This window comes from Polyodon spathula, chromosome 2 (assembly GCF_017654505.1).
Source record: "Polyodon spathula isolate WHYD16114869_AA chromosome 2, ASM1765450v1, whole genome shotgun sequence".
NCBI lineage: Eukaryota > Metazoa > Chordata > Actinopteri > Acipenseriformes > Polyodontidae > Polyodon > Polyodon spathula.
This window is the reverse complement of record NC_054535.1, coordinates 26,679,374-26,698,911: the sequence shown is the minus strand read 5'-3', so window position 1 is coordinate 26,698,911 and position 19,538 is coordinate 26,679,374.

The following is a 19,538-nucleotide window of genomic DNA, read 5'->3' as shown; positions in this document are numbered from 1 at the left end:
GTATTGAACATCCACTTACATGTACATCTGAACTTGAAGTTTTGTTTTAATTTTTCATGAAAGCACTTATTTTTATCTTAATAACTATTTTAGTTTTGCCTAAGAGCTACACTATTTAATAGATCATTCATTTATATACTACATCTGCCTTGAATGCAGTTGTAAAGATACTTGAAAAGAAAGACACCCACTTGCTTTTGAATGTTTTATTCAGCCTTGATCTTCAACTCACACCATATACACATTCATGGTCAGATATACAAATTTAAAAATCACTGAATTATTTCCTTTCAGCTTGATGCCTTACTTTTGTATTTAAATAAATGGTCAATGAGATTAATAATATTAACCATATTTCTTATGGATAGTGTTTAGGTATTGTCCACAGCAGTTGAACATATTTTTTCTTATTTAAAAGTGTCCAGCACCATTTTGACATGGTGCTTATATAATAAGATGAGTTCTTAACTCAGCAAAGCAAATCAATATACAAAATAATTTTGAAAAATAGCATAACATGACCCTCTCTCTGGCTCTCTGCACACCTTAACATGGTGGTCTGCCAGTAACACCTACACTTGCCTTGCTATCTAGCAGTAAAATCAGTTTCTCTGAACTAAAGATTACACGTTTGGAAAATAACAATTATACCGTTAAAGCAAGCCTTGTTTCCATTTGGGTTGGGTACATTTTCAGAATTTGCAAGTTTCACAATAAACAAAAACAAAGAAGGCTGCAACCAGTTTGTATGCAAGTCCTACTATACGATGGTCACATGAATGAAGTTCTGAAATAAATCAATGTCGGAAATAACTAACAATAAATCAATCTTGGGGCACAGACAGCCCCAGTTGTGATTGTAAGGCTGGCAGAAATCTATCTTTCAAAATGGCTTTGATGGAGGAAGTGACTTGATGCACATGATGTAATTAATTCAAAAAGGATGTTAAAGTGTAAAAAATAGTAAGCCAACCATCAATATCTGCAGGACGGAAAGAAAATATACTTATTGTCACTGAAACTTTTAAGGCAGCATATATTACAAAATGCCAAATATTGTCAGTTTGCAGCACATATACGGTATGACTATAACCTGTTCCTCTTTTAAATGGGTTTGCTTATATTACATTATTATATCATTCTGACATCTCCTCTTGTTAGATTTGCTAAATCCTTGATGCAGGACACGAAACAGATAATGTGGGTTCACTAATTGCTAGGCTGTTGATAACCTGATGAAGTGTAGTCCTGGATGTTGAAATGTTGGCACTTAGCTAACCTGTGATGTGTGCAAGTGCATCAATTATATAGATTATACTTTAAATATCCATGGAAGGAGTACTGGTTTTCTTTTAAAAGAGACCATATACCATACGCATAGATTGAAAACAATGCACACAGATTGAATGCCATACACATAGATTGAATACAAAACACATAGATTGAATACCATGCACACAGATTGAATACAATACACATAAATTAAACCTTTAGTTTAGTTTATGTTATTTTACTCTGAGAGACCACTGGGAACACATGGGCCTTTAAAAGACAAGTGCATTAATAGCATCACATGTGGTGCTTTATTTAATTATGGATTACCCATGTATGAAACAGATGGAGAGAAATAACCTTGGAAAGCACTCAACATGGTGAATATTTTATTGTGTTTCTTTTTAATGTAGTGATATCTATTTAACATAGTGCTATAACATACTAGCAAAAGTAAATTTAAAAAAGCATTGCTTAATTTTGAAGTTGTCTTCACTTAAATCCATGTGAGACGATCTCAATGAGGTTAAAGTCAGAATAAAAGAATACCAGCATGTGGCCTGCCATTATCCTGTTCCAATGTGGCAATGTCACTCTGATGGATCAAGAATAAGCAGGCTAGTTTATGTAGCTGATAATGTACATGTTACTCTGATTCAATAAAACAGCACCATTCCATTAATATTTGTATAAACATGCAGAACGAAAGCATAGTACTTGTACAGTAAATTATTAAAATGCTTTTCTCATTTTAAAAACAGACTAACCTGCTGACAGAAGCAAATTGCACCTAAATGAAAGCACAATCAGTGGTTTCCTCATACTGTAGCATGATGTTGAGTACAGATCAATAGAGCTCATGGGTACACACTCTACCCAAAGGATGGGTTTAAACAGGATGGCACTGACTGGCTGAACAGACTAGAGTATTTTACTATTGACCTAAAAGGCGTTAAGGGGCTGTCTCCTTCCTTCATAAATTATTTTACCACCTCCTTATTCCCCAGGTCACTCTTTGAATGCTGTTCCACAGTAGGTCACAAATGCCAGTAGGAAAGAAGGTGAGAGAAAACTTGTGCCTGTAACACATATCTATCAGAATCCTGGAGCGGTTCTATTTTTGTTGATTAAAAAAATGTGTATAGGGGCAATCCTTTCAATGAGTTAGCATTTCTGATTTCAGTTTTAAGGGATCCCTTGTGAAACATTTGTGAAAGGTATAGAAGAAATGCCAATTTAATTTGCCCCTATTGGTGCTGTTTGGCAGAAGCAGATTTTGTGGTGCATATATGTTTAAAGCATGTGAGTTATACTGTAGAAAACGTGATGCAATGTACTAACTTTTTTTTTACATTTCAATTTAAAAGATTGCACTCTAAGTCTATATTTGCTGTGGGCATTTGATGGGCTTAAAATATGATACCCATACATACCAACAGTCCCTATATGATCAGGACAGTCCCGATCCTAGCAAATGTCCTTCATCCCGATGCATAGGAAGAAAGTCCTGATATTTACACATAGAAAAAAAAAGTATTCTGCACAGCAGTTAATGAAAACCACACGCTGTGCTCTTCGTGCAGCCAAGACATCTGCTGATCACTAACTTATACAAAGGTAAGAACGCTAAACAGTGTCCAGTGTTGGCAAGTGTGGATACCCATGATAAGTGCTGTATTTTTTTTTTTATCACAAGATATCTCAATCCACTTGCTGCTTATGCCACTCATCACTTAAAAATTATAATTGGCCCAGTTTGGCCCTGACTGTATGTAACATTAGTTGCAGAAACTTTGTTAGTGCTATTTTTAGTGTTCCCACTTAAGTACAATTCGTGAGTGAGTTTATATTTAACATAATTGAGAGATAGTCAAAAATCTCAATTGCAGCCAAATCATGAAAAATCGCAGAAATATAGTTATAGTGCCTTATTATTTGCGATCATTAAAAAGCCATACAACAATTGATGTTTCGAAAATGCCAATACAAAATGGTAGAAATGTGAAATAACTAGCTTTTTTTTTTTGTGGCAATTTTATATACTGTAAATCCAGAAATATTTGCAAGCCTTTTATTATGTGATTTTCGCATATCAAAAAATAAATAAAAATAAATCGCAAACATTTTTGCTGCATATATAAATGCTTCCAATGGTTGACTCATACAAAATTCATCCGACCGCTAAAGGACGTAAGTAGCTGACATTACTGATATTGATGTGGACCTGAAAACATCCACAATAAAACCACAGCATGCAAACTGGCTTATGTCTGCTCTCTATGCACTAGGGAAAAAAAAAGAACAATTAGCATTTCAGGCTGGTCTCTTATGGGGATATTGAATGCAGTTAAGGAAAGTTGCACTACGAGCACAAGTGATATTCCTGTGTAAAATAAATAAATAAATAAATAAATAAATAAATAAATAAATAAACAACTACATTTGAAATTGTTTTTTCAGATTGGTTTGCAGTACAGTAGTTTCATATTTTTGGTACAATTTATATTACCGTGAAAATAATAAATAAGCTGCTGTAAATGTATTAATTTTCATGTTTTGCTGTGGCATAGTAATTCTGTAAAATCCATGTTCCAACTGTGGGTGGATATTTTTTTAGAACATTACACATAGCTTTTCTGTGATCCTCTCTGTTGTAAATTAACAAATAGAGTTTGGTTTAAAATAAATAAATAAATAAATAAACTTTTATTTTTGGTAATACTTTCTAGTAGTATTTTTGTTGATTTATTATGATTTCAGATTTTGCATTCAGTTCTGTTTTGGAGTTAATATTGCACTAGTAGGCCTATACACTGCATACAGCACTTGAAATGTCTCTGAAGTTGTTTGTGTAATTCTTAACATTAGAAACAGTTTTGGTTTATTGATTTACATCTTAATTTTCCTGTCAGTAAATTAAATTGTGTATGCAGTATTGTGTGTCTTTTTTTTTCTTCTTTCAAACCTTGTGATAACTTGTGTTACATTACACTTGTGTTACATTGTGTAAATAAACATAAAAAAAAAAAAGTTATTTTATTTATTTTTATTTTTTGAAGGCACATACAGTAATATTAATCATCATCAGGTCTTCATGTTGTACATACAGTATTATGAAGTAGTATACAACTTTCAGGGCAACAAGTCGCCAACATTTCTGAAGTGAAATTGGTCTTCTGGGTGTGATATATGTGAAATATTTTGGCCCCAAATATTTCTGGATTTACAGTAAACGTATACATGTTTTTTTCTTTTTTTTTTTTTTTTTTTTTACAGTAAAATGTTTACAAAAAAAATGTCCAGTAAACTTGATAGGCTGATCGTTGCATTTACAATATTTCACACTAAATAAAGTTGTGTAACACAAAAGCGAACCCAGACCTACCAGTATGTTTACAGTTTACAGGCATTTATTTTCTAAAATGTGCTTATTACAAAACAAATGCAACTGGAATGCCAAACCATTAATGAAATTATCAAGTATTTGCAGGCATCTTTTTCATTAATGCACAAAATGCACAAGACTGCAATGGATTTGTTGATCTGGGTAAACTACAACATGAAAGAAAAGCATAGCCACTATACAGACCAAAATAACAGACAAACTTATGCAATACTACCGAAAGTGTGCGGCAATAGCACTATCATTCCTTATGTGATATGCAGTGAAATTAGCAGTCCCCGACAACATTCACTTGATTCATCGTGAGAGCTGACACGTTTACGTGAGTTGCTGGAGGTAAACCCCGAGGATGTATCAGATTCTGTCAAAGAGGATACAAATCAGTGTACTGTGCTGACTGTTATATTGTTATTTAGGAAGGGCCTTAAAATAATATTGTGACTAAAATGGATGAGGAGTAGATTTCAGTTTATGACAGACACATTCAGTATTTTGGTCCTATACATTTTGAGTGAATCTGTGAAATATTTCCTTATACAGATATGCCTCTACATGCCTTGTAGAAACTCGGAGTTGGAGAGGGGGCAGGCAGGTGGGCAAAAACATATTTCCACCCCATATAATTTTCCTTAGCGGGTCGATAGCCCCTCCCTGTTATGCCTCCTATGGTATATAATAAATATTAGCTGTACATATTGGATATCTATGCAGTTTTAAAGAATGCTGTTGTGTCTTGTTTGGTATTGTGGGGAAACAATTCATGTCTTGAAATATTTTTTAAAAACTGTGACTCAGAACAGATGGATTATTGCAACATTTGCACTGCTGTTGATGATTCATCAGATAAGACTAAGTTAGTGATTTATTTATTTCGTAGGTTTGCGTGTTAAATTTCAAGAAAATTCCAAGGTTGCAGAATGTATTGGTAAATAGTGTCAGTGAAAGATAAATGTGTCACTTCAACATTAGATAATTATTTGTATTGATCCACAGATCAAATGGGATTTATTTATCTGTCAAATTTAGTCGTCAGCGTGTGACCAAATTGTTCATGTCAACTAGAGTGCGCTTGCTTTTGAGAAAGCAAAAAGGATGATTACATTACTGAATTAAAACTTGGGAGTAAAATGTTCTTGTTTGTGAGAATTGTCTTGGTTAGCAATGGTTGTTTCAATGACAATATAGCATAAATTTTGGTAATCTGAAAAGACAACTACACAGCTTTATTAATATAGTCTTGAAACAATGTTATTTATCTTGCCATTGCTTTCTGTTATTTAATCAAGATGGGTTTGTTCATGTCCATTAAATTGTGTATATTTTATTAGCACAAAACTTTAAAACTTGATGTTTTAAAGGGTGTTTGTAAACATTGTTTTAGGTTTGCGTCCATGATTATAGCAGGCTTGAGGAAAAAATGACACTGATATCTGAGTGCAGAGTCCTTTATACCCTCGGGGGCGGGCATAGCTGCGTCACAGCCTCAGCTGAGCAGCTTTGTTATCTTATTCAGACTTTGGGTCTTTAGGAGGTAAATACCCATTTGGTAATGGTTACATTTCTATTTCAGCGAACCAGGGTTCCCATTCAATTGAATGACAACCATTACCGAATGGGAAGAGCCCTTTCTGACTGCCAATCACTATAAAAAAAAAAAAGCTGCCCTATCAGGGCCCTGCTGTGAGGGGAAGTCCTTCCCACCTCCTGCTGAAGAGGGATGTCCTCACAGTAGCACATCGCCATTTTGTCTCTCACTCCACTGAGACAGGTCACAGATTGCTTTGTGCTTTCTTTGCCCGAATTTGGCTGATTTGTCGTTTTCTTACCATCAAATTTTATTAATCCACAGTAGAATCACACTTTCGAGCATTTTTGAGAGTGACACTGCCTGATTCTCATGACAGTTTACTGACTAGAGCTGGTTTCGACCCCTCTTCGGAAGATTGGTAAGCGGCCATTACTCTCTTTTCACTGCACGAGGCCACATGTAGTGTTCATTTACTGGTGGGGAGCTGTTCTGGTGCTGTAAGGAGACCCCGCAGGGAACCAGGGTTATGTTTTTGACTGTGTTATCTTCACGATTAGGCTAAGCAAATTATTTAAAATAAAATAATAGTGGTAGCCTAAATTAAATATGTATATAGATCCTGCTGTTGGCTGTTCATGATAATATTATTCAAAGTCAATTTGTGATTAATTTATTTATGTCACAGAATTGTATAACATTATTCATGTATTTTTTATTGTGTCAGATACAGTACATTACTAGGGTACATGCTTTTATGTAGTATAATTTGACAGCAACCAAACCATCACAATTAATCAAATTGTAATTATTATCAGTCAATCAATCTTTATTTTATATAGCACCTTTCGTAGTGGAACACCATCAGTAAATACAAGAAAATCCATAATACTTCAGAATACAGAGAAATGCATAATACATGAAATACAGTAAAACCAAAATGCATAATATGTGAAATACAGTGGAAAGTACATAATGCATGATAGCAGCATAATACATGAAGTAGTACACTAAATACAGTAGAAAGTGCATAATACATGAAATAGTAAATTAAATACAGTGCAAAGTGCAGAATAATGATAGTAACATGAAATAATACGTGAAATAGTAGCAGCAGCTAATAGCAGATATCAGGCTTAAGGACCATGGAAACCAAAAAAACAGGTGGGTTTTGAGAGTTGTTTTAAAGCGAGTGATGGTGGGAGCATCATGCACCAAAGCTGGGAGTGAGTTCCAAAGTGTCAGAGCCATGAAGCTAAATGAGCATTGTCCAGCACCGTGTGATGAAGGGAATTGTAGGTGAGCAGGAGAGTTTTGAAAATAATCTTGGGTGGGGTGAGGGAGAAGTACTCTGAACTAACTGCAATTGGTTTATGGTGCGAGCTGGGAGAGCACCATGTAGAGAGTTGCAGTAGTCGAGAGGAGAAAGTGAAAAAGTATCTCCGCATCTGGGAGGGAAAGGTAGGGACGGACTTTGGAGATGTTTCAAAGATGGTAGAAGATTGACCATGTTGGAGATGTGGGCATCAAAGGAGAGGTTGTCAAGAAGTACACCAAGGCTTCGTACTGTGGGGGAAGGCAGCAGAAGGCAGTTTCTAAGGTTCAGGGCAGCGATATTGAGATTCTTAAGCTGAGTTTTAGATCCTACTAGAAAGAGTCCAGATTTGTTACTGTTCAGTGAAGAAAATTGGCAGACATCCAGGCCTCAATGTCGTGAATGCAGGCAGAGAGCCGGACCATGGCAGAGGGGATACCAAGGTCAAGTTTTAAGTAGAGCTGGGTGTTGTCAGCATTGGAGTGAAAGATGAGGTTGTGTTGGCGGATGAGGTGGCCCAAGGGAAGATTTTGAAGAGAAGGGGCCCAAGAACATTATTGAATGTTCTGGCTTTTTATTTAGCACTATATACTGTATTATCATCTGGTATGTAATTTATAAATTCAGTTGCTTTCATTACTGTTACAGGTAGTGTTTTTTTTCTTTTTGGCTGCAAATACACTTTGGTACATCCTGCAATGATAAAGGGAATTAGGAACACATTCAACACTAGTAATAAGGATTTTATTTTGTTACATTGTGACACGACCTGGTCTGACTGCCCCAGTACACAAACAGCAATGTGACTGACTGCCGAGAAAAGATGAACAAAAACATTACTGCCTCAAATCATCCATCACATACAGGCAGCTATTTTCAAAGAAGCGTCATTAGCTTCTTGAGGAATTGAAATAGAAGCTTTTACAATTTCAGTGTTTCATAATTAGGCTCTGTTCTAACAAGTAGTACTGGCTTGGACAGACCATAATCTTTTTTTTTTTTTTTTTTTTTTAATACAAACAAAAAAAACTGTTTCCTTTTCATACACTGTCTTGAAATGTCTGACCTTTTGCTCAGTTCAGTCACCGGCCCTAGCCTAATTTACATGGGTCCTTCTGTTTTTGTTTTTGATCAAAAATGCATGTAGATCATAGTAACAATGCCTCCAGGTGTATGTAAGGCTATGTGATAATAGAGGAGCTACTTATATGAGAAATATGTCTTGACATCATCACTAACTTGTCAAGGCAGCTATCATCAGCAGGGCCCAGTCATTTTTGTTCTGGAGGAGAGTGCCTGAAACAAGTACTGATATTGAGGTTTCATTATTTATTTGAAATACTTCACCAAGATAACCCCATTATGTATGAGGCAGTCTATCCTGACAAAATGAATATACTTGTGGTGACTTCTTAGTAATTGACATTCTCATACTCATAAAATAATAAATTAGTTCCGGATGTGTTCAGTTCAGTGTTTAATGAGTTGAACAATATACTGGCAATTAAATGTGAAAAAAAACAAAAAACAAAGGTTGTACCAAATTTTATAAAGATATATTGAATGGGTGTGAAGACTTGCATCTTTTCTTTACTAAACATAGTATATTAATTGTTCTTATGGACTGATGGTAATAATTGATATCTAAAACAATATCTAAAACAACAGAAGGTCAGTATTATATATAACCCACCAGCTTTCTTTTTATTAATTCTTTATCTTATTAATGTTTTAGTATTGTTCACAATCAAGTTTATATACATTTACAGAGACTGTAGAGTGGCCTAGATATGAATCATGCATTACGGATAAGGAAAATGACAAAAATAGCCAACATTAGCTGTCTGTGATGAGATCATGACTCACATACTGTGTACGCCTTAAAGGACACTGGGAGCCCAAAACTTGCAGATCCTTATGTTACTTGAGGTACTTTCCTTTGCCAGCATATTTTGTATCCAGTTAAGCCATATATGTATAACTCGAGATAGGAAACTCTATAGCAGAGGTAGCCAAAACACCACCCCTGAGCCTAATGCTGCTCTCGGGCAATTCAAATGTAGCTTCTTTCTTTGAGCCTGCATGTTCACTGCAAGGACATTTGCTCATTTGATGACCTTTGACATGGCACGCTGGCTCATGCATATTTAGATTACCTCGAGTGCAGTTCAAAGTACAGTAAGTTGAATAATTTTGAATTAAGTGCTTGTTCGTTTTGTGGTAACAGTGGCATTTAGTAAACCCTCCATGAATAATAAGTGAAAGTATAAGGATTAAAACTGAGGCTTTAAACCAGAATGGGAGGAAGAGTCTGCTTTCACAGAAAACAGCAGGAAACCTCTGTGTCTTTTATACATTACAAGGCGAACAACCGAAACATCATTATGAAACAAAATACAAACACATTTAAATTTGAATACCCTCCTGGATCAGACTTGAGGAGAAACAATCTGACCTCTTTAAAAGCACACCTCAGCAGTCAGCAGATCCTCCTTTTAGCATTCAGTAAAGAGACAGATGTAACAACTGAAGCAGGTTTTGTTATGGCATGGAATATAACTTGTGCCTTATTCAGCTGGAGAAATTATTGCAAAGTTGTGGCAATTTTGACTCCAGATAACAAGAAACTTCAATGACTAGTAAGCCAGATTCTGTCATCAAGAGGTGGGTGGCTATAGGGACAGGGTGTTAATTTCTGACCTTACCCAGACAGCCGTTTCCAAAGCAAGCTGAAGCATCTGCAGCGGGACATAAAGTCGAGAGACGTTAACCAATTTCCTCATCTCAACAATATGGAAGAAAACATTTCCTGAAATCAAACTAGAAGGACAGCAACCTGAGGAATATAGCACCAAATTGCAAACTGCTGGATGACACAGATTTGAAGACTTGCCTTTCTGGTGAATCCATTCATGGTTGATGTGCTCAACGACGGGTTTGGACACATGGAGAAGAATCTCTTTTCCAGTTTCATAAAATGGCAAATGAAATACACAGCAATATTAAAGTAGACCATCAATGGACAAGAAAATAAATATTTTTAGATACCACAGTAAAACTTGAAGAAGGTTTAATTGAGACTAACCTCTTCTGTAAATCTGCTGACATGCACCATTATTTACACATGCCCTCACACACTTAAATACACCAATACACACTAAAAGGGCAATCCCAAAGGGTCTAGGAACAAGAATACAAATAATATGCTCAAATGGAAATTACTGTGTAAAACAAAGAAATGTATTAAAAACAAATCTTAAAAAAAGGATAAAAATAAAAAAATAGAGACAGTTAAGAAAAGTGGATAAACTAAAAAGAGATGATCGACTAGATATAAAAATAGAGATAAAAAGGTCAAAAGAGCCACATTAGTATTGACTACCATTTCTAAGATAGTCTGGAAACACTTATGGATTCTACATAATTCAGATAAATTGAAAAAAGTATTTCTTAAGGCCCCAGTTGTAGCATTCAAAAGAGAAGCTAATTTAGGTGATATTTTAGTTCACAGTAAACATAAAAGAATAATTGACAAAATAGGTTCTACAAATACTTACAATAGTACATGTAAAGGGTGCAAATCATGGACACAAGTACAAATATAATTAAACATACAAAAAACACATATCCACTAAAAACTAATACCTGCTGTAAAAATAACAATGTTGTTTATGGAGTAGTCTGTGATAAATGAGATGAAATAAAATGTTGGAGAGACTGGAACAACTTTATATAAATGAATTCAGAACCACCTTTCATTAATTAGAAATAAGAAAATGAATGAACCAATAGTACAGCACTTCACCAGTCAAGGACGTGACAAAAATGATGTAAAGTTTGTGGTGTTAGAACAGCTAAAATTAGATAATACGACATGCAGAAGAATAAAAGAAAGTAAATGGATAAATAGACTGAACATGATTATGCCAGCGGGACTCAGCAGAAAAGAATGAACTAATTAACTACAATAAATATATAACATCTAACCCTTTGCGTTCTTATGTCGGACCAGGTCCGACATTACAATTTTCCCTTTCCAGTCTGATGTTGGACCCTGTCCGACATCATCAAAAAGACGTCATGCATGTGTCTCTAGTCATTTTTTCTCTGGAAAAATCAGAGAAAACCTGGCACTGCTACCTCAATAAATTTAATATATTTCAATTTGTGTCGACTTAAAAAGTTTATCCAACTCTTTCTCCAATGATTAATCGGGGATAAGTTAGAGATCTGATTACAAGTACTTTCAGGATTTTAGACGTCTCACACAGCGGACTCCCACACCAAAGCAAACTCTAGAATAGCTAACTTGTATTAGAGTGTCCAAAAACGGTATCTCTGTCCCAGCTGGTCGCAGGCTGGAGCTCCAGATTATCACAGTTCAAAGACTGGTTTGTGTATTGGAGCCTTGGATTTCATGTCAGGAGCGTTCTTTTAATGTCAGGTTCATATTTTTGTAGGTCTCTCTCTACCCCTGTGATTGGATAGTTTGGTTAATTTGGGCAGTGCCTGAGTCCACGTGAAGTGTTTGAACTTGCAACATGATGTCATTGAAGATCACATAGCCTTAGCCCACTGTGCCACTGCATAGTTGTTGAAATGCGTTAATTTTTTAAGCTTGCATCCATGCCTGACCAGCTTTTGCTGAAAACCTGAAGGTTCTAATTGATTCTAGAAATACTCTACTTCCTGTTTGAAAATATCTAGTTTCCTGTTTGGTAGATACCATAGAATGGAAGCTGATCTCTGATAAATAGTAATTAAAAATAAATAAAGGAATAATTTATTAGGTAGAAATAAATAAATGATTTAAAAAATGCATAGGGGAATAAATATTTTTAAATAAATAAATGTAGAAATTAGTGTTTATATTATAAATGTATAAATAAATGAATAAATAGCAAGCCAGAAAAATATGTCATATTAATTGATTTTGCTGATGTTTTTATCCAGAGCAACTGACATTTGTATACCTGTATACAAAAAAGTATGTTTCATGTAAAAAATAATAAATAAATAAATAATTGAAAAATTGTTATGCAACGAGACATTAGTGTTTCTTCACTTGTAGCATACCTGGAGTAGTGGTTAGAGCACTGTCACTGCTGTTGACTGGAAGGTCGCGATTTCCATCCCAGGTAGGGGACACACACCTGCTTTACCTAGATTGGTCCAGTAAAAAACCCAGCTGTATAAATGAGTAATTGTATGTAAAAAAAAAAAATAATAATAACATCACAATTGTAAATTGGCTTGGATAAGGGTGTCAGCTAAGAAATAAAATAATATTTTTCAGGCTTGGTTGGTACTTGGATGGGAGACTGCTTGGCAATATCAGGTACTTCAAACTTTTCTTTGGAGTTTTATTCAGTGGCGTAGTTGAGAGTATATGTAGGTAAATGGCGTTTACCTACTTTGAATTTGGGCAATATATCATTTACCCACTTCTCATATAAGGGATACAGAGTTTACTCACTTCTAATCTCCTGTGATGTGCAAATCCTGTGTTAAAAACAATGTGTTTTAACAGCAAGTGTCTGTTGTGTTCAGAGAACGTGAGCGGAGCACAGACATTTGCAGTTATATTCTGTGAGCACGATTCATCCTGTAGTTTAGATGGAAGCTGTTGGGTACTAATGCGGGCACCAAAATAAACTACTGCAAATCAACATGCTTGCATTTCTGATTTAAAAATCATAATTAAAAAAAAAAAAAAAACGTTTCCTATGTGAGACAATTTTTTGCAAATGTCTGTGGGGAATGTTGAATTCTGCAATCATTTCTGTGATCGCAGAATTGGGGAATCCTGGTAGGGTTAGTGATTAAACCTGTTGGTTTATGATTTAAAAATAGTGTAGTGTTGGATGTAAAGATGTACGAAAAATAAAATAAAGTAGGTGAGTACAAAACATTCTCGTTACATACTGTTTCATACATGCTAACATTCTGACAACTAAATATAGTTAAATATTGAACACTTGATTTGGTGTGTTTATAAATAAGAGTTAAATGAACGTTTGGGGGGGGGGCACAGTAACTCCTGCAGTGGGGCCCATCTTCCTCTTCCTCCACCACTGATCCGAATATCTCATAGGGAGCTGAAAGCAACCCACGAACACATATGAGTGAGTCGACGGGGCTGATTGACCACCCAGTACTAGTGTATGAACTATCCTTAAGAGTGCAGAAAATATAAACCATGTTCACAGCGCCGTATGGTGCATAACCGTAGAACTGTATATGAACAATAATCGCAGACAGTTGGATACACAGACACACACACACACACACAGATTATGTTTCTCACATTTTTATATGGTACAAATGCAGCTCCACAATCAGGAATGAATACAACTCAAATGATTGTTTCTTTCCATAACGCGCTATACGCCAGGCTTCTAATTTAGCCAATCGGCGTGCCATATTGCTGTCGTGTGACCCTATTGGCAGCGCCCGGGAGGTATAGTAGCGTATTCCAGCTTGTAAATTGTGATTTTATAATTAAATGATGAATAATTTTTAAAAAATGCAACAAAGTCAATTTTGTAACGGGGTGTAGCAATGGTGAATAAGCATTCACAAATAATGCTTAAAAACTGTCACTCGATCGGAAATGTGAAACCTCCCTTCATCTCCCTTGCAATGCCATGTCGTGGATATTTATGTTGTATATCTAGGATTTATGTCACAACTGTGTCCTCACAGTTGAATTCTGTTGGTGTGATGTTTAAAACAAAGTCTTCTTAACACAGTCGTCCTCTCTGTGGAAGTTAGTTGTGCAGTAGCGCAGTATCTTCGTGAAGTCTGTAGGCAAAAGCTTTCGTCATTCCAGAGGGAGCCCATCTTCTCCAGGACAGCTTTGAAATTACATAATTGCGTCGTCGTTGAAGAACTTTAGAGTTTGATGAGTTGAGAGCGATGAGATGTTTTGAAAAAGGAGCGAATCCAGCGAGAATCCAAAGAGTGCGAATCCAGAGAGAATCCAGAGAAAAAGAAAATCGTTGTTTGGAGTTTAAATAACACGATGTATAGGCTTTCACTTGTACTGTAAACAAGTCCTTATCGGTCCTTCCATTGGTTCATAGCATTTGACAGTTGCGTGTCACACAAAAAGGGCGTGTTAGAAATGCAACGTATCCGCCCATTTCGTTATCAAAGGGTTTTACATTTATCATTTAAATAAAATATAATTTAAATTTAAATTCATTTAAATTCAATATAACTTTTATTAGTTATTAGTTTATAATATTCATTTAAAATAAATAAACACTTCAGATTTGTTGGGAAATTAAATTATAATTCTTAAAGCATATAATGATTCTTAAAGCAGTTTAACTAACTTTTAACACAATAATGGTACAACTGCATCGTCACTATAGCTTCCCTTGGTAAGTTTTATGACACCTTAGCAGGCCAGACAATCAGATAGCATTTTGGAAGAGGAGCTTCAAAGAGTTAACACAGTTTGTGGCCTGTGCCTTACCAGCAAGCTTTGAAGTAGATCTGGTTAAGGATATTCTAGAATCTGTGTTAACAACCCAATCCTCACAGCATGACACCCAGACAAGTTTGAATTAAATATCTGGGAAATGCTTACTATATTAAAATGAATTTGACCATGAAGCCAACCTCACTTAATGGTGTTTTATGTTTGTTCTCCTTCTGCGCGGGATGCAAAGTTTGTTGTTTTAATTTACTGAAATGCGTTGCATCTTTAGAAGTAAGTGTAAATGTAAAAAAATGTGGAGATTTATACTTGGTTACGACCCTGACTAAAGATGTCATTAGTAAAGGGGGCCGGTCGTACTAACGAGGTCAAACAATAGGTCACGTTTTACTAAACATTTTAAAACTAATAAACAAACAATTACCATAATGAACACTATCATGATATGTTGCTTAAAACATAATAACACAATATTCATTTTAAAGTTGAGTTCTTATCTATAAACAGTAACACGTTTAAACTTGGTACTCGCTGTCTATAGATTGGTGTTGTTAACATTATCATCAGCATATTTTAAGTGATTGAAAGCTGAAATTACTTTTTTTAAATACACACTTTTCTTATACCAATACAGTATTGGTGAACGATAATCAGTTTGTTTGATAACCAGGCTTTATTCGCTGATACTAGGTGCACAGGCAGTGATTCCGTGAGTGCTCCGGGGCTCAAGCAGTAATGGGAAAATAAGGTTCTGCACAGTGCAAATAAATCACCTGTTCTGTCAAATTATAATGTGGATGCTTCACCAGCAGAACTGTTATTGCAGCATTTAAAAATTTAAAATCCATTTATACCATGTCGCCCAGCTTTCAGGAAAAGATCTGCGGTTCCCTTGTTTTGCTCTCATTAGTATCTACAATAGATACATCAATCATATACAGGGTCCTCCATAAGTATTGGGACAGTGAAGTCAAAAATGCTATTTTTGCTGTACACTCAAGCAATATGAAAATATGATTAAAAGATGAATATGAGGCAAAAGTACAGAATGTCACCTTTCATTTTAGGCTGTTTCCACACAAATATGTTTTACCAACTAAGAATAACAGCACTTTCAGTGTTCCTTCCCTCCATTTTATGTGAGCATAAGTATTGGGACATTTGGCTCACAGGTGTTTCTAATTAATCAGGTGTTTCCTGTTGCATTGATTCTTCACACATAAAAGAGCTGTGAATGTGTGGTCTCAGTTTTATCCTTTGCTTTTGCCTTTGGAGTCTGTAGGTGAAAGTAAAGCAAGCGATGTGGATGCTAAAAAAACAGGGGAATTCAATTAGACCCATAGCACAAAAGTTGGGCAGAGCCAAATCAACAGTTTGGAATGTCCTGAAAAAGAAAGAAACCACTGGTGTCTTCAGCAATCGGAAATGACCAGGTCGGCCAAGGAGAACAACAGCAGTTGATGACAGAACTATGACCAGAGTTGCAAAAAAAACCCTCAAACAATTGTCAGCGAAATCACCAACAACCTCCAGAATGCTGGGGTGAAAATGTCACAATCTACTGTTCGCAGAAGACTTCAGTAGCAGAATTACAAAGGCTACACTAAAAGATGCAAACCTCTGATCACCACCAAAAACAGAAAGGCCAGATTAGAATTTGCTGAAAAGTACAGAGATGAGCCAGTACAGTTCTGGAACACAGTTTTATGGACAGATAAAAGTGATGGGAAGGCAAAAATATGGAGAAAAAAAAGGAACTGCAGATGATCCAACGAATACCACCTCATCTGTGAAGCATGGTGGAGGTAGTTTCATGGCATGGCTGCTTCTGCTTCTGGAACGGGCTCACTAATCTTTATTGATGATGTAACGAATGATGGCAGCAGCAGAATGACTTCAGAAGTGTACAGAAGTATCTTGGCTACCAATGTACAAGAAAATGCCACCAGACTCATTGGGTGGCGCTTCACAATGCAACAGGATAATGACCCAAAACACACTGCCAAAGCAACCAAGGAGTTCATCAGGGGAAAAAAGAGGAACGTTTTAGACTGGCCAAGTAAATCCCCTTATTTATAGGAGACTAAATAAGCAACAGCTGAAAATGGCTGAAGTAAAGGCTTGGCAAAGCATCTCAAAGGACGATACCAAGAGTTTGGTAATGTCAGTGGGTCGCGGACACGCTACTGTTATTGCATTGAAGGGATTTGTGACTAAATACTAACTTTTATACTTCTTATATTTGAATTGTATTATATTTGAATATTTGAATTAAGTTGAATTGTCCCAATACTTATGCTCACATAAAATAGGGCGATGGAACACTAAAAGTGCTGTTATTCTTAATTGGTAAAACATGTATGTATTGAAAACGCCAGAAATAAAAGGTGATATTCTGTACTTTTGCCTCATATTCATCTTTTAGTCATATTTTAATATTGCTTGAGTGTACAGCAAAAATAACAATTTTGACTTCACTGCCCCAATACTTATGGAGGGCACTGTATATCAAATAAAAGCTTTTTCTTAAAAAAAAAAAAAATGCAATTCTCAAGTCTGCAAAACATAAAAGTGCCTAATTGTGGTTTGAAACTGGAAAATGAGTGGTTACCATGCTCAGGCATGATGGAAAATACTGTAAAGTGACTGCATCTGTATTTGTCAACATTTTTTATAACTCTTTTGTCCAAAATCCATGGCCAAGAATATATTTAAGAAAAGTAAAACCATGCACAGTTCTTCTCAGTGCTGTAAAGGAGCCAGCCGCAAATGTCCGCTCAAGGAAATACACCCCTCCGCTTCCCCACTCCATATACAGTTGGCTTGCTCCAATCCTCAGTCAGAGCTGTGGTGCGAGCAGGTGGGCATGGCCACTGGACAGTATGTTCTTTGTGTGTGTGTGTCTCTTCTTGCAGTGGGTGTTGCTGGAAAATGGGTGCATGCAAATGATGCACTCAGTGAAGTCAAACCATGGCGAAGAAAGGCAAAGGACATGGATATGGCTTTTTATGAAGAGATCAAATGCTTTACAAATGCCTTAAATTGGTGTAGTTCATAACACCTCTATAACAAGGAGAATAATGTGTTTTTTTCAGCATTAAAATGTATTAGTATACTATCCTTTAGCACTGACATGCATATGTACCTTTTTAACCATTCATAACATTGTAGTTTTGCACCTACGTAACTATCAATATATGAAGACCTACCAAAATAGACATATTAGTTTCACCACTCATGGATGTATGTTTGAAACTAAAAGAATACAATGTTTACACTTTCAATACTGTCCAAAAGTTCCTTGTACCATTATTTTACTTTCAAATATTTTCTCATTTCTCTTATATTTCTCAACGTATTATGGTCTTGTCTTGTCTGTCTGTATATTTACCGTACACATTTTTGAATATCTTTCCTTCACTTTATTTATTATTTGAAGAAGTACAAAAAAATAAGTGATATCTGTAACAAAAACATTGTCAATGTAAAAAAAGAAGCCAATGTAAAAAAGAAGCCAAGTTAGAAGGAACAATTGTGTGAATGTTGGGCCCCAGCACCTTTCCAATTGTGCCTATTTGCTTGATGCTTGACATTGTTGCCCCAATTGCTTCTCCTAACTTGGGCTTTTGTATTTGATATCACCACTTTAAACAGTTGTTGCGATTTTCTAAACTTGTTTTTTTTTATATTGCTTTTGTAATATATATATAAATATATATGATATATATCTATATATAATATATTATATATATAATAAGAATGAGTCAAATGCACATGACAATAAAGTGATATTTCCTTTCACAAGGTTGCTTCTGAGAACTGTAGCAGGAATACTGATTAGTCTTGACCTCCAGCATCTATCAATTAAACAGTAGGGGGCAGGTTTAAAATGTTTCACATTCATCGAGTGTAGCTAGCTTGACACAGGAAACGTGTGCAATGTGTCGGAGCATTCTGAGAAAATGTTTCTTTTTCCCTTACTAGCATGTTGCATATCTAGTCTTGGCTTAGGTGGATAATTCAATGCTCCCACAGCCCCATAAGAATAATAATGAGGAGAAAAAATACATTTGTTGTTGTAGTGCACAGCACTCAACTCTCAACAGAAATCTGATTTATTTTAATATTGGAGAACAAGACCCCCAAGTGATTTAGACTTTAGTCTCAAACGGATAGGAGGCATTTGCAAAATGTGTCAGATTCTTTCTGGCTTATGATATTAATGAAGTGGAATAACTGATTCTACTGCTTTTTTTTTAGATTTCAACTATGACAGGTCAAGTGTAACATACCGGTATTTCTGTGAAATGCGTTTAATATATGAACTCTAATATGTGAACTTGTAAAGCGCTTTGGGATGCCTTGGCATGAAAGGTGCTGTACAAAATAAATTTGATTGATTAATTGTTTGCAACACATCCCTCTAGGCAGGGGTTTTCCAACTTTGTCATAGTGAGACTCCCTGCGCTGTGAACAAAATCAATTGCACCTCCCCATTGAACTGACAATGCTGAGAAGCCTGATTTGCATAGATAGGTTGATGAAAAGGGAAGGAGGGCTTTAAGAGTACAGTGGG